The 15,640-nt window shown below is 42.0% G+C and overlaps 1 long non-coding RNA gene across 1 annotated transcript in view; it reads right to left on the minus strand.

Moving 5' to 3' along the window:
* The window catches only part of LOC124804920, a 157,783-nt gene that overhangs the window by 45,719 nt on the left and 96,424 nt on the right, over positions 1 to 15,640 (minus strand). The window contains exon 3 of the long non-coding RNA XR_007017383.1: positions 11,274 to 11,410. This is a non-coding gene — a long non-coding RNA (uncharacterized LOC124804920). The remainder of the gene's footprint in view (positions 1 to 11,273; positions 11,411 to 15,640) is intronic.

A 15,640-nucleotide genomic window follows, 5' to 3' on the forward strand; every position in this document is an offset into this window, starting at 1 on the left:
AACGGTAAGAATGGGGCAAGAAAAAGAATGCTGCTGAGGAGAACTCGAGCTACTATAGAAGAATACAAGGAGAAGAGATGGAAAACGGATAAGGAATGTAGAAGAAAAATGAGAGAATTTGAAAAACTGTTGATTGTTGGATTAAAAGAGATAAAGACTGCTCAGGAAAGAAGGAAATTCTGTATGAGTTTGAAAGATATAAACAAAGAATTTCAACCCTGAGCAGTTTTTTGTACATATATGGCGTGAAATTTGAGTGGAGGAAAAGATCAGATTTTAGACAAATGGAAGGAGTATTTTAGCCAACTACTGAACACAGAATCAGAAAATGAAGGTGAGGTTGATGCTTGTATGGTAGAAGAGATGGAGCAGGAAGTAAACAGAGAGGAAGAGTACCAGGAATGGGTCGAGGGTCATACATTGGAAGAAGTTAAGGCTAGTATCAAGCGTCTTAAAAACCATAAGGCTCCTGGAGAAGGCAATATTGCCGCAGAACTGATAAAAAATGGCGGAGAAATGCTAATTAGGGTTTCCCATGAGATTATAATGGAAATATGGCGGAAATAAAATATTCCGGGACAATAGAATTCAGCAATACTCTGCCTTCAACATTGAAAATAAAAACATGATAAAGCAAGCTTTGTGAATTATAGAGAAATTGCACTGCTCTGTATAGTATTTAAAGTATGAGGAAAAATCAGGGCTGGGCCACTAAGAACATATGTAGGATAGTATCTAGGAGACTGCCAATGTGGTTTCATGTCTAATAGATCCACTACGGGTCAGATTTTTATTGTAAGACAGATCCTCAAAAGTGTTACGAGTATATCATCGACGTCTGTGGACATGTGTAACAGAACACCACATCTATCTCTACGAATGAACTCTATAGCTTTGCTACACTCCTGGAAATGGAAAAAAGAACACATTGACACCGGTGTGTCAGACAAACCATACTTGCTCCGGACACTGCGAGAGGGCTGTACAAGCAATGATCACACGCACGGCACAGCGGACACACCAGGAACCGCGGTGTTGGCCGTCGAATGGCGCTAGCTGCGCAGCATTTGTGCACCGCCGCCGTCAGTGACAGCCAGTTTGCCGTGGCATACAGAGCTCCATCGCAGTCTTTAACACTGGTAGCATACCGCGACAGCGTGGACGTGAACCGCGTGTGCAGTTGACGGACTTTGAGCGAGGGCGTATAGTGGGCATGCCGGAGGCCGGGTGGACGTACCGCCGAATTGCTCAACACGTGGGGCGTGAGGTCTCCACAGTACATCGATGTTGTCGCCAGTGGTCGGCGGAAGGTGCACGTGCCCGTCGACCTGGGACCGGACCGCAGCGACGCACGGATGCACGCCAAGACCGTAGGATCCTACGCAGTGCCGTAGGGGACCGCACCGCCACTTCCCAGCAAATTAGGGACACTGTTGCTCCTGGGGTATCGGCGAGGACCATTCGCAACCGTCTCCATGAAGCTGGGCTACGGTCCCGCACACCGATAGGCCGTCTTCCGCTCACGCCCCAACATCGTGCAGCCCGCCTCCAGTGGTGTCGCGACAGGCGTGAATGGAGGGACGAATGGAGACGTGTCGTCTTCAGCGATGAGAGTCGCTTCTGCCTTGGTGCCAATGATGGTCGTGTGCGTGTTTGGCGCCGTGCAGGTGAGCGCCACAATCAGGACTGCATACGACCGAGGCACACAGGGCCAACAACCGGCATCATGGTGTGGCGAGCGATCTCCTACACTGGCCGTACACCACTGGTGATCGTCGATGGGACACTGAATAGTGCACGGTACATCCAAACCGTCATCGAACCCATCGTTCTACCATTCCTAGACCGGCAAGGGAACTTGCTGTTCCAACAGGACAATGCACGTCCGCATGCATCCCGTGCCACCCAACGTGCTCTAGAAGGTGTAAGTCAACTACCCTGGCCAGCAAGATCTCCGGATCTGTCCCCAATTGAGCATGTTTGGGACTGGATGAAGCGTCATCTCACGCGGTCTGCACGTCCAGCACGAACGCTGGTCCAACTGAGGCGCCAGGTGGAAATGGCATGGCATGTCGTTCCACAGGACTACATCCAGCATCTCTACGATCGTCTCCATGGGAGAATAGCAGCCTGCATTGCTGCGAAAGGTGGATATACACTGTACTAGTGCCGACATTGTGCATGCTCTGTTGCCTGTGTCTATGTGCCTGTGGTTCTGTCAGTGTGATCATGTGATGTGCCTGACCCCAGGAATGTGTCAATAAAGTTTCCCCTTCCTGGGACAATGAATTCACGGTGTTCTTATTTCAATTTCCAGGAGTGTATTTTCAAATAACGAAGCGAAACCAGACAGCTGAATGAACACTGCTACAAACTCCGAAAAGTTCTTTTACATGTCAGGAAAATGAACTCCCATGTAACAGCTTCACGAGTAAAGAGTTAAAACATAATTGTAATCAGCGGTGTATGAACCAGAGACCATGAGCACGACGACCATACGCTCTACCAACTGACCCACGCTAAATATGCAAAACAGTTGATCACAGATGCGCTTTTCATGTGCTCCGTAGTTCTGGTCTTACTTTTAATTACGACAGCACATAGCAAGAACTAAATCGATGTTTTGGTTGATACTCTATCACCTTACTGCGTTTCGTACCTATCTGACTCTCTGAGATCTGGAGGTTTGGGTGTCAGACACATTTTATAGTCGTCGATTTATTCACACGAAACGTCTTGCCTGTGCAAACATTGTCTGTACAAGAGATCGGTGCTAATATCTGAGCGTCTAAGGAGCCCTTAACAGTAAATACAACTCAAAGACGGGAGGTACAGCTTAATACCGCGAAATCGTGAGTAGAATAAAAGAGTTGCTTAAAATTACGAAACTTGCGATTCAAAAAGCAGTTTCTTATCCAATAGAGTCGGGCCCTGCAGTTTAGTGCTCATTCGTCTCTCAATAATGTGAACAATTGAAAGAACGTTAAACTTTAAGTCCCCATTTACGGTTGGATAACTATGATTACATTAGAACACACGTATAACCTAAGAAATTCTTCCACTCCATATGTGGCATACAGAAAAACAAGTACTTAACAGTATTTGTTAAAAACAGTCTTGGTTGCAATTTTAGTTTATTTTTTATTTTTCAACGACGAAGGATATGTTGGACAAACAGGCAGAACCTTCAAAATCAGATTGCAAGAACATCTTCTTAATAGATGGGGACAGGTAAAACAGAGCTCTGCCAATGGCCACAGTCCTCCGGAAGTACAAAATCTTAAGATTTTGCATTTTACGGAAAAGGGTAAGAAGTTAAACATTTTGGAAGAAGTTGAAATATTTAGGCCTATGGAAGACAAAGATTTGTCTCCCCTTAACGGCCAAATATTTGGCGACAATTACGCCTTTTTAGAATTTATGATATCGGTGTTATTAATGTAATCCTGGGGCTCTCGTAGTTCTGCCTAGATACGAGCCCTGTTCCTCTTTGGTCTTATGTCGTCTTCTTAGCCAAGCCATTAGGGACTTTATGCAGTTCTGTAAGGACACGTTAGGCACTATTTCGCATTGCCATCCTAACCGATACCTCACTCAAGGAAACTTTAAGACACCAGTAGTGGAAACCCAGTCTAAAAAAGTGAAGGCATGGCAGAATAAAGGGTAGAGACCGTTATAAAAATATTTGAACCCAATAAATTTCATTCAAAGAGATTAATTCTATGTGAGCAAGGACTGATAAGGGCAAGAAACTGCTAAAAGCAAGCCGGCCGGAGTGGCCGAGCGGTTCCAGGCGCTACAGTCTGGAACCGCGCGACCGCTACGGTCGCAGGTTCGAACCCTGACTCGGGCATGGATGTGTGTGATGTCCTTAGTTTAGTTAGGTTTAAGTAGTTCTAAGTTCTAGAGGACTGATGATCTCAGAAGTTAAGTCCCATAATGCTCAGAGCCATTTGAATCATTTGCCAAAAGCAAGAACAAGGAAAAATGTGGGTAGCTTACCTCTGATGCCATCATTAGTCTTCTACCCAAATCAAGGTTCCACATGGCAACTCTTTACGCTGTCCTGGCTTCTGCCTTCCTCTTCAGGTCCGCCAAACTTCTACTTCCCTTTATGCCGTCCAGCATCTTGTATCTCCTTCTTTCTCTCAATTTCCTCTCACCAACTAGTCCTTCCGAAGCATCCGTTAGCAATCACTGGATTCCTCTCCTGTTGGGCCAGTGGTCTACTTTCTTGCCCAGTCCGGACAGGTACAGAAGGTGCGTATGCTAGTCATTGGGAGCTCCTTTATTAGGCGGGTGATGGAGTCCCTCAGGGAGATATCAGGAAAGGTGGGAAAAAATACAAGTATGCATTCGGTATGTTTGCCGGGAGGTCTTATCCGTGACATGGAGGAGGCCCTGCCGGCGGCTATCGTGCGCCCTGGGTGCAATCAGCTGCATGTAGTGGCACATGTCGGCACGAAGATGCCTGCCGCTTGGGTTCTGAGGCCGTCATCTGCCCCTTTCGGCGGTTGGCTGATTTGGTGAAGGCCACTAGCAACGCACCCGGGGTGCAGGATAAGCTGTCTATTTGTAGCATCGTACCCAGGGTTGATCGCGGTCCTCTGGTTTGGAAAAGAGTGGAAGGTCCAAACTAGAGACTTAGACAGCTCAGCGACGGTATCGGATGCGAATTTCTCGACCTCCGCTATCTGGTGCACAATTCTACGGTTCCCCTTATTAAAACGTCAAGCGTGCACTACACGCTCGAAGCGTCTACTAGGGTAGCGGAGTACGTATGGCTTGCACATGGGGCCTTTTTAGTATATGGAGCAAAGACGAACAAAGACGATCTGCTTGTTAAATCAGCCACAGCGACCGCAGAGAATCTTGATCCTCGCAGATCAGAGATAGAAAAGATTACTACGATTTTAGTAAGCAGCAGGAACATCCAAGGATAGGTCCCAGAACTAGTATCGCTTACTGAAGGTTATAATGCACAGATTGTATTGGGAACAGAAATCTGGTTGAGAGCAGACGTCAATGACAACGAAATCCTAAGTTCAGATTGGAATGTTTATCTTAAGGATAGGTTAGTTGCCAATGGTGGCGATGCGTTTATTGCATTAAAAAATTCGATAAAATCCAGCGAGATTATCATCGCTTCCGAACATGAATTGATCCGGGTAAAAATGAATATCAAAGGACGGTCAAAAATGGGGTGTTATAGACCACCTGGGTCAGGATCTGTAGTAGTAGAGCACTTCAGAAAGAACTTGCAGAATATCATTATTAATTTTCCTGATCTTGCCGTTATAATAGGAAATGACTTCAACTTGCCAGGTATAGACTGGGAGTGTTCTGTCATCAAAACTGGTGTCAGAGACAGGGAATCGTGGGGCATTGTTCTTGATGTTCTAACAACCCTACCACAACAAAGGTCAAAAATTAATTATGATTGTAGTGTTGCTCACGCTGCTAAATATTGCATTTTCGGGCAACAACAAAGTTGTATTATGTGGCAGGTGTCATTAGAGCACAATTAATAAAGTCATTTCTTGAAACAATGGACAAACTAGGCACTCATCTTTTGCTGTTCCCCACGCTGGTCTCATTGTGAACTCATGGCTGAATCTTCGAAAATCTAGGTAGTGATGATTCCAAGCTCGGATGCAAAGAGGCCTAGGTGTTATTCTGCGATATTCAAAAGTTTTATAAATGTGTTTCGTAAATTATTCTTGAAGATTAAACTTTTGCAATTTAGGACAGAGGTCATGTAAAAAAGTGATCAGCACTCCGAATTTAAATTACACTTCTTTTTTATTACTTTTGTTGCAATATCACTTCACAATATAAAACATACTTGAAAGTATCGTCCTCACTGTTAACGTTCACATTTCATAAACTGACTACAATTTGCGTCTTTTCAACATGACGACCAAGACGTGACTCTCTAATAACCGCTTACCCGCCCAAAAATCAGAGTTGCAAGTACGTCAAAGATCATAGTGACAAATGAAAGAATATACATAAGAATAATATCATTGCAATATAAAAATATCGATGTATCAAAGTACCTCTACATTAATGAAATCAAATCTGAATGTTGTCACAGAAATAAGTTAACTATTTTACAGAAACACAGTAGAATATTGCTGGTATCGAGAGGTTGAGGTGAGGTGCCCAAATGGTTACGTAATGCAAGTACCATTACAATGTCTTGTCCGAAAATTACCTTGTGCGGGTAGTTAGAGAACCAAATCGTGAGGGTAACGTCTTGACCTCGTGGCAGTAAACAGACCTGAACTTACCGAATCAGTTAAAGTAGAAGAAGGTATCAGTGATCATAAGGCTGTGACAGCATCTATGACTACGGATCCTACAACGAATGTTAAGAAAGGTAGGAAGATATATTTTGGCAGCAAGGGTGACAGGATACAAATTTCAGAATATGTTAGCAGTCAGCATCAAATACTCGGCGATGAGGACGAAGACGTGGAGAATAAATAGAAAAAATTCAAAGGCATCGTTCAATACACTCTAGACAAGCACGTTCCGAGTAAGATTTTAAGAGATGGGAAAGATCCACCGTGGTTTAATAGTCGTGTTAGAAAAGCGCTACGTAAACAAAGAGCACTTCATCTCAGATTCAAACGAACTAAAAACCTAGCTGACAAACAAAAGCTGAACGAAGCGAAAATGAGCGCAAGGAGAGCAATGAGAGAAGCGTACAACGATTCTGAAAGTAAGACATTGTCAACCGACCTGAGTAAAAACCCTAAGAGATTTTGGTCGTATGTAAAATCAGGAACTGGGTGAAAATCATCTACTCATTCTCTCAACGACAACAACGGCACCCAAACGAAAGATAACAGAGAGAAGGCCGAAATACTGAATCCGATCTTCCGAATTTGTTTCACAGCGGAAGATCGCAACACTGTCCTTCCTTTCAATCGTCGTACAAACATCGAAATGGCTGATACTGAGATAACCGGCACTGAAAAGCAGGTACAATCGCTTATCTAAAGTTTTTTTTTTTCAATTACCGCTATCAGTCACAAACTTTGTCAACTATTGTATTACTTATTTATTTAGCGACATGTTTCGAGGGTTAAACCTCATCTTCAGGCTAAATGGCACTACAAAAACAACTTTACAGTAGGGTCATACTGATATTACATAGCCTTTTCGTAAATGCTGTGGTCATATTTGTTCTTCTGGCGTGGAAGTCTCGTTGTGATGTGTTGCGGTGTTTCCATTTCCGTGGCTCTCTTGGTCACTGTTCACAAATTGTCACTAGTATAGCGGTAACTTGGAAATACGATCACAAACAGTTCTGTTCTGTTTCTGATCGTATTTGGAAGTTATGCCTATGTTAGTGACAATTTGTGAACAGTGACCAAGAGAGCCTCGGAAATAGATACACCGCAACACATCCCAACGAGGCTTCCACACCAGAAGAACAAATATGACCACAGCATTTGCGAAAAGAATATATAATATCAGTATGACCTCATTGGAAAGTATTGTAAAGTTGTTTGCGTAATGCCATTTAGCCTGAAAATGAGGTTTAACCCTCGAAACATGTCGCTAAATAAATAATACAATAGTTGACAAAGTTTGTGACTGGTAGCAGTATTTAAAAAATAAACTTTATGTATTTCTTAAGACAGTCATAGTCGAAAAATAGTCAAAATGGCTTCAAATTCTACAATCGCTTAGTAGTTGAAAGGCTTCAGGACCAGATGAGATACCTATAAGATTCTATAAGGACTATGCGAAAGAACTTGCTACCCTTCTATTATAGAACGCTTGAGCAACGGAAGTTATATAACGAATGGAAAAAAGTGCAGGTCATTCTCGTTTTTAAGAAAGGTCTTAAGGCAGATCCACACAACTATACATCTATATCGGTGACGTCATTCTCTTGTAGAATTATGGAAAATGTTTTATGCTCAAGAACTAAGACGTTCTTGGAAAATGAATATCTTCTCTATAAAAATCAACATGGATTCCGCAAACGGAGATCCTGTGAAACTCAGCTCGCTCTGTTCCTCCACGAGACCCACAGCACAGTGGAGAACGGCGCTCAGGTTGATGCCGTGTTCCTTGATTTAAGTAAGAAATTTGACACCGTCCCGCACTGCCGTTTAATGAAAAAAATACGACCTTACGGTGTATCGGAACAGACCTTCGATTGGATTCAAGACTTTCTTGCAGGCAGAACTCAACATGTCGCTATTAACCGATCTAAATCGACAGATCAAAAGGTAATACCTGGAATACCACAGCGACGTTTGACAGGACCGTAGCTGTGATTTGCAGAACGACCTGCAGAGAATTGATGAATGGTGCAGACTCTGACAGTTGGCCCTGAACGTAAAGAAATGTAACATATTGCGCATACATAGGAAAAGAAATCTGCTACAGTACAGCTACACTATTGATGACAAACAGCTGCAGATGTCAAACAGCTGGAGGCAGTGTCTGCCGTAACATATCTAGGTGTAACTGTCCAGAGCGACCTTAAGTGGAATGACCATATAGAACAGATAGTGGGGAAAGCAGACACCAGACTCAGATTCATTGGAAGAATCTTAAGGAAATGTAATTCATTCACGAAAGAAGTGGCTTATAAGGCGCTTGTTCGCCCGATTTTTGAGTATTGTTCATCTGTCTGGGATTCCTATCGGTAGAACTGTTAGTAGAGATAGAGAAGATGCAACGAAGAGTGGCGCATTTCGTTACGGGATCGTTTAGCTGGCGAGAGAGCATCACGGATATGCTAAACAAACTCCCTGGCAAACGTTACAAGCATCACGGAGAGATTTACTACTGAAATTTCGGGACAACACTTTTTAGGAGGAGTCAGACACATATTACTCTCCCCCACATACATCTCGCGTATTGACCACCAGGAGCTTATCGACAATCATTCTTCCCACGCACTATTCGTGAGTGGAACAGGGCTGGAGGGATCAGATAGTGGTACCGAAAGTACCCTCCGCCACACACAATTAGGTGGCTTGCGGAGTATGATATAGTTCTCCTTCTTTTCTCTTATAACCTGCAGTAGTCTGATGAAGAAGATAAAATTGTCTTAGTATTTAATAATCAAAACGGTACAACCAATAAGAAAAATCAAGAGTTTGTCCATTGCCTTAGATGTAAACGTTGGGGTCAAGACAATTATCGTTCCACAGGAGGAACATTTGTATACATAGATAGAAACTCGTACAATGATAATGAATAGGCCTTGTTTTAACATTCAGACTTCTACGTAGGCCATATTATGCTAACAAATGGAAGTTCGGCAAATTTTTCTTTACTGCCAGTAAAATTGTTGAGCTTTTTTCATGTTAATTAGTGTAAGTAAGACTCTAATTCTGTTTATTGCCAACAAAACTTAAATTGGATAGTTAAGTAGTGTGATTTGGTTAGTCATTATTGCGTTCTGTGACATGCCCCGCAGAACTGTAAACCTGCCCCATAGCTAAGGCACGTTTAAGCACTTAACTTGCGCCTGTATAAAATTTGCACTCTTAAATATAATGTTGAGTTAAAAATATACATGCCAAGCTGTACTTTAATAACCGTTAAACAATTTTTAACACGAATGTAAACGAAACCTTTTTAAAAGTTCCGATAAGAAATCCGCGTAAATGTGCCCCGATCACCCCTACTTAAATTCAGTACGCAGCAGCACTGGAGACACACTACTTGACGTCCATGTTCCGCAGAAATCTTACAGTGATGCAACCAGAATCGAAGTATTGTGCGTCCACCATGAATAAGATAAATGTACCTTTCTACTCCTGTTTTTACTTGGGTATTTTCTAATTCTTCTTCTGTTCTTCGATACAAAATTTTACTTCTTTATTCCTGAGCTGTTATTAATATTAATGAAGTCTGAGTCTTTGGTTGATACTAGTCTCACAATATTGTAATTACAGTTCATTACAGTCTGTCAAGAGACAGAGCCAAAAGTTATTCAATAAACTAAGTTAGCTGAAATATTGACATGTTCGAAGAAAACACGCTCATCATGGTATACAGTAAGTACCAGGTGTTTATAAGTAATGTGTAGCTACTCACAATGTGGGCTACAGCTGTGTATGCTAATGCCTACATTCAGAACCGATTTACGCTGCAAAGACGACCACAACAACAACAACATCTTCTAAAGACGTCAGACTGGACGACATGTCTGCTAAAGCCGCTACCTACTGGCCTTTAGCAACTCCCCTACGGTACGATTATCAATTATTTGTTGAAATTCAAACAAGTTTCTTAAGAACTAGTTCACAAATTTTAAGTCAGCGACGAAGACAACCCCACAGGGACGAACATAAATCAAGATCAAATCACCCATGGCATGGGTGGGATTCGAAACCACGATCATTGAAAAAGCGTCTCTGTCTTGGCCTACACGGTTTCCACAGGCTGGAGCCACATAGGCTTGTAAGTACCAGGTGTTTATAAGTAATGTGTAGCTACTCACAATGTGGGCTACAGCTGTATGTGCTAATGCCTACATTCAGAAGCGATTTACGCTGCAAAGATATTAGGTCTAATTTTTGCTGCCATTTGAAACTCTGGCGCTGTGAATACAAGAAAGACGTTTAATGCATTAGGAATTAGACGTGAGTAGAAAAGGTCCAACGAGTGAGAAAGGCATAATGTTGGTTTTATTACTAATCATTGAGTGTTGTCAAATGACATCGTGTGTCATACCGTTATACATACAGAGCACAGTGCCAGATTTCTACCTGGTGGCCGAAAATGGAACTATTTTTTCCAGTGTAAATCGTTTTGTCACTAACGCAGTAGCATAGCTACTAAGTTTCGGTCCCACGCGATAATTACAGCCCACACTGGACCTCCATGAGTAACAGTACTTTCATTATATCTAGCCGGTACGTTTGTGTGCCATCTAATGGGAAGTACTCGCGTTTTTTCTCAACTAGCAACTCCCGTGTTGGTCAAACATATAACTTTTCTAGCGACGCTGTCTAGTTAATGGTAGTGCCGCGTATGGAGGTCAATGTGAAGGAGACCGTTAATTGACTGCAAAAGGGTTCCGATTGATGTAGGTTAGAATTAACTTTCGATCTGCATTTGAACATGAGCATTTGCTCTGTCTGAGAGCCATCTCCGTATCTTAATCAGACATAGGTTTGGCATTTGGCTGTAGTCACGTTAACGTAGTATAAAATATACATTAACGCAGTGCCGGTAAGCGCCATCAATACATTACCAGGTCACGTGCGTGGCAGCTTGAAGAGACCTACCGAAAAAAACTGCAATATACTGCGGCCACCTCCTGAATGTGGAAGACCTCTCGAAATTAGAATGGCGCAGCGGCTGCCGCTCTTCTGTTACTGTTTCTGCGCTGATATCCTGAGTGGCCATCTTGCTTCCTCGTCACCTGAAAGGGAAGTGTTTCTTATTTGTAGGAGAGAGCCGTAGATGCAACCTCTGAATGCATCATATTTACACAATTCAACGTCTTATAACATTTCTTGGGTGGTTTATCTGTTAGAAAGTATTGGTTCCATAAAACGAGCAGTGTCAATAATATGTGGTATTTAACCTGTCAGCTTGTAGGCATCTCTTTAAGAATCTGGGATTTCTAATGACACGTATCCCAAACAACGTTGGGTACGATTATGACATTCTGAAACTAATGGAATTGCTGACTCACCTTATCATATTTTCGGTTTATTAAGTATGCTATCCACAGCAGACAGTCTTTGTTCCTTCAGTGTAAATTTGAGAGCAATTGCCTTTTTCTAACTGTATACTGGTATTTCACCGGTCATCTAATGACCAAGTTCTCTACATAAATCAGCAATTCGAAATTTTCATTCTGATGTTAGGAATTCTCTAACATATCTCCCTCAGTACTTATTAATAAGTCCCTGGTGTTTTACCAACATGATTATCGTGATATTACCATTATTATTTATAGCCTCACTCAGTTTTACGTTGTATTGATATAATTATAGCGTTGTAAGTAACTAGATACCACTAAATTAAATATGTTCTCCAAGAACACGAAAACTATTCGGCAAAAATAGCACGACTGTCTTCTGCCGTTGACAAGAAATGAAAGCAAGCAAATTGTTACATCCTTTGCCAGAACTTTAATTGCAATTGCATCAAAAGCGTCGGAGCGTGGAATGTCAGATCCCTTAATCGGGCAGGCAGGTTAGAAAATTTAAAAAGTGAAATGGATAGGTTAAAGTTAGATATAGTGGGAATTAGTGAAGTTCGGTTGCAGGAGGTACTAGACTTTTAGTCAGGTGAATACAGGGTTATAAATACAATATAAAATAGGGGTAATGCAGGAGTAGGTTTAATAATGAATAAAAAAATAGGAGTGCGGGTAAGCTACTACAGACAGCAGTGAACGCATTATTGTGGCCAAGATAGACACGAAGCCCATGCCTGCTACAGCAGTACATGTTTACATTCCAACTAGCTCTGCAGATGATGAAGAAATTGATGAAATGTATGATGAGATAAAAGAAATTATTCAGGTAGTGAAGGGAGGCCAAAATTTAATAGTCATGGGCGACTGGAATTCGACAGTAGGAAAAGGAAGAGAAGGAAACGTAGTAGGTGAATATGGATTGGGGCTAAGGAATGCAAGAGGAAGCCGCCTGGTAGAATTTTGCACAGAGCATAATTTAATCATAGCTAACACTTGGTTCAAGAATCATGAAAGATGGTTGTCTACATGGAAGAACCCTGGAGATACTAGAAGGTTTTAGATAGATTATATAATGGTAAGACAGAGATTTAGGAACCAGGTTTTAAATTGTAAGACATTTCTAGGGGCAGATGTGGACTCTGACCACAATCTATTGGTTATGAACTGTAGATTAAAACTGAAGAAACTGCAAAAAGGTGGGAATTTGAGGAGATGGGACCTGGATAAACTGACTAAACCAGATGTAGTAGGGAGATTCAGAGAGTGCATTAGGGAACGATTGACAGGAATGGAGGATAGAAATACAGTAGAAGAAGTATGGGTAGCTCTGAGGGATGAAGTAGTGAAGGCAGCAGAGGATCAAGTAGGTAAAAAGACGAGGGCTAGTAGAAATCCTTGGGTAACAGAAGAAATATTGAATTTAATTGATGAAAGAAGAAAATATAAAAACGCAGTAAATGAAGCAGGCAAACAGGAGGACAAACGTCTCAAAAATGAGATCGACAGGAAGTGCAAAATGGCTAAGCGGGGATGGCTAGAGGACAAATGTAAGGATGTAGAGACTTATCTCATTAGGGGCAAGATAGATACTGTCTACAGGAAAATTAAAGAGACCTTTGGCGAAGAGAGAGCCACTTGTATTAATATCAAGAGCTCAGATGAAAAATCAGTTCTAAGCAAAGAAGGGAAAGCAAATAGGTGGAAGGAGTGTGTAGAGGGCGATGTACTTGAGGATAATATTATGGAAATGGAACAGGATGTAATTCAAGATGAAATGGGAGATACGGTACTGCGGGAAGAGTTCGACAGTGCACTGAAAGACCTGAGTCGAAAGAAGGCCCCGGGATTATTCAACATTCCACTGGAACTACTGACGGCCTTGGGAGAGCCAGTCCTGACAAAACTCTACCATCTGGTAAGCAAGATGTATGAGACAGGCGAAATACCCTCAGACTTCAAGAAAATACGATAATTCCAATCCCAAAGAAAGCAGGTGCTGACAGATGTGAAAATTACCGAACTATCAGTTTAATAAGTTCAAAAATGGTTCAAATGGCTATGAGTACTATGGGACTCAACTGCTGAGGTCATTAGTCCCCTATAACTTAGAACTAGTTAAACCTAACTAACCTAAGGACATCACACACATCCATGCCCGAGGCAGGATTGGAACCGGCGACCGTAGCGGTCTCGCGGTTCCAGACTGCAGCGCCAGAACCGCGCGGCCACTTCGGCCGGCAGTTTAATAAGTCACAGCTGCAAAATTCTGACGAGAATTCTTTACACACGAATGGAAAAACTGGTAGAAGCCGACCTCGGGGAAGATCAGTTTGGATTCCATAACAATGTTGGAACACGTGAGTTAATTGTGACCCTACGACGTAACTTAGAAAATAGATTAAGTAAAGGCAAACCTACGTTTCTATCACTTGTAGACTTAGAGAAAGCTTTTGACAGTACTGACTGGAATACTCTCCTATTCTAAAGGTGGCAGGGGTAAAATACAGGGAGCGAAAGGTTATTTACGATTTCTACAGAAAGCAGATGGCAGTTATAAGAGTCGAGGGGCATGAAAGGGAAGGAGCGGTTGGGAAGGGAGTGAGACAGGGTTGCAGCCTCTCCCTGATGTTATTCAGTGTTTGTATTGAGCAAGCAGTACAGGAAACAAAAGAAAAATTTGGAGTAGGTATTAAAATCCATGGAGAAGAAATAAAAACTTTCAGGTTCGACGATGACATTGTAATTCTGTCAGAGACAGCAAAGGACTTGGAAGAGTAGTTCAACGGAATGGACAGTGTCTTGAAAGGAGGATATAAGATGAACATCAACTGAAGCAAAACGAGGATAATGGAATGTTGTCGAATTTAGTCTTGTGATGCTGAGGGAATTACATTAGGAAATGAGACGCTTAAAATAGTAAAGGAGTTTTGCTATTTGGGGAGCAAAATAACTGATGATGGTCGAAGTAGAGAGGAAAGTGTCAGAAAGTCGTTTCTCGAAGTATTTGTATGGAGTGTAGCCATGTATGGAAGAGAAACATGGGCGATAAATAGTTGGGACAAGACGAGATTAGAAACTTTCGAAATGTGGTGCTACCGAAGAATGCTGAAGATTAGATGGGTAGATCACATAACTAATGAGGAGGTATTGAATAGGATTGGGGAGAAGAGAAGTTTGTGGCACAACTTGACTAGAAGAGGGGATCGGTTGGTAGGAAATGTTCTGAGGCATCAAGGGATCACAAATTTAGCATTGGAGGGCAGCGTGGAGGGTAAAAATCGTAGAGGGAGACCAAGAGATGAATTCACTAAGGAGATTCAGAAGGATGTAGGTTGTAGTAAGTACTGGGAGATGATGAAGCTTGCACAGGATAGAGTAGCATGGGGAGCTGCATCAAACCAGTCTCAGGACTGAAGACCACAACAACAAAATCAACAACGCGTAAGTCCAGTTGTTCAGAATATTAGATGTTGGTATATGCTTGTTGTAATAAAATAAGTCCTAAATTGTGCCCTATTGGGTTCCATGCCATTCTGGTTTCAACTTGTGGTTGGATAATCTTTAAATAAAAGCTCGTGCACCACTAAGAAGTGTAAATGCTCATATGATCAACTTTCTACCTGTCTTCCAACGCATATGTGTGCTTTATTGGTGCTCAGCTTCCCTCACAGCGCCACACACTGCACAGGTTTTGCTGTTGCAGTCCCCAATACTTTCCCATATTTTTACCTATGTGAACCAGTACAGGCATTATTGACAAAAATATTTCAACTTAGTTTTAATTACAGACAGTAATTAAGACAATATCTAAATGCACTAAGGGGTCCATAAAAAATCAATTTAAAATTTTTGTAGTGAAAATCAATAAGTTTGCATTTCTTCATATAAAGACTCTTGTCATAAGTGTCTGTAGTAGTTAAATTTATAAAGTCTTAAATATGG

This window comes from Schistocerca piceifrons, chromosome 7 (genome assembly GCF_021461385.2).
Source record: "Schistocerca piceifrons isolate TAMUIC-IGC-003096 chromosome 7, iqSchPice1.1, whole genome shotgun sequence".
NCBI classification, from domain to species: Eukaryota; Metazoa; Arthropoda; class Insecta; order Orthoptera; family Acrididae; genus Schistocerca; species Schistocerca piceifrons.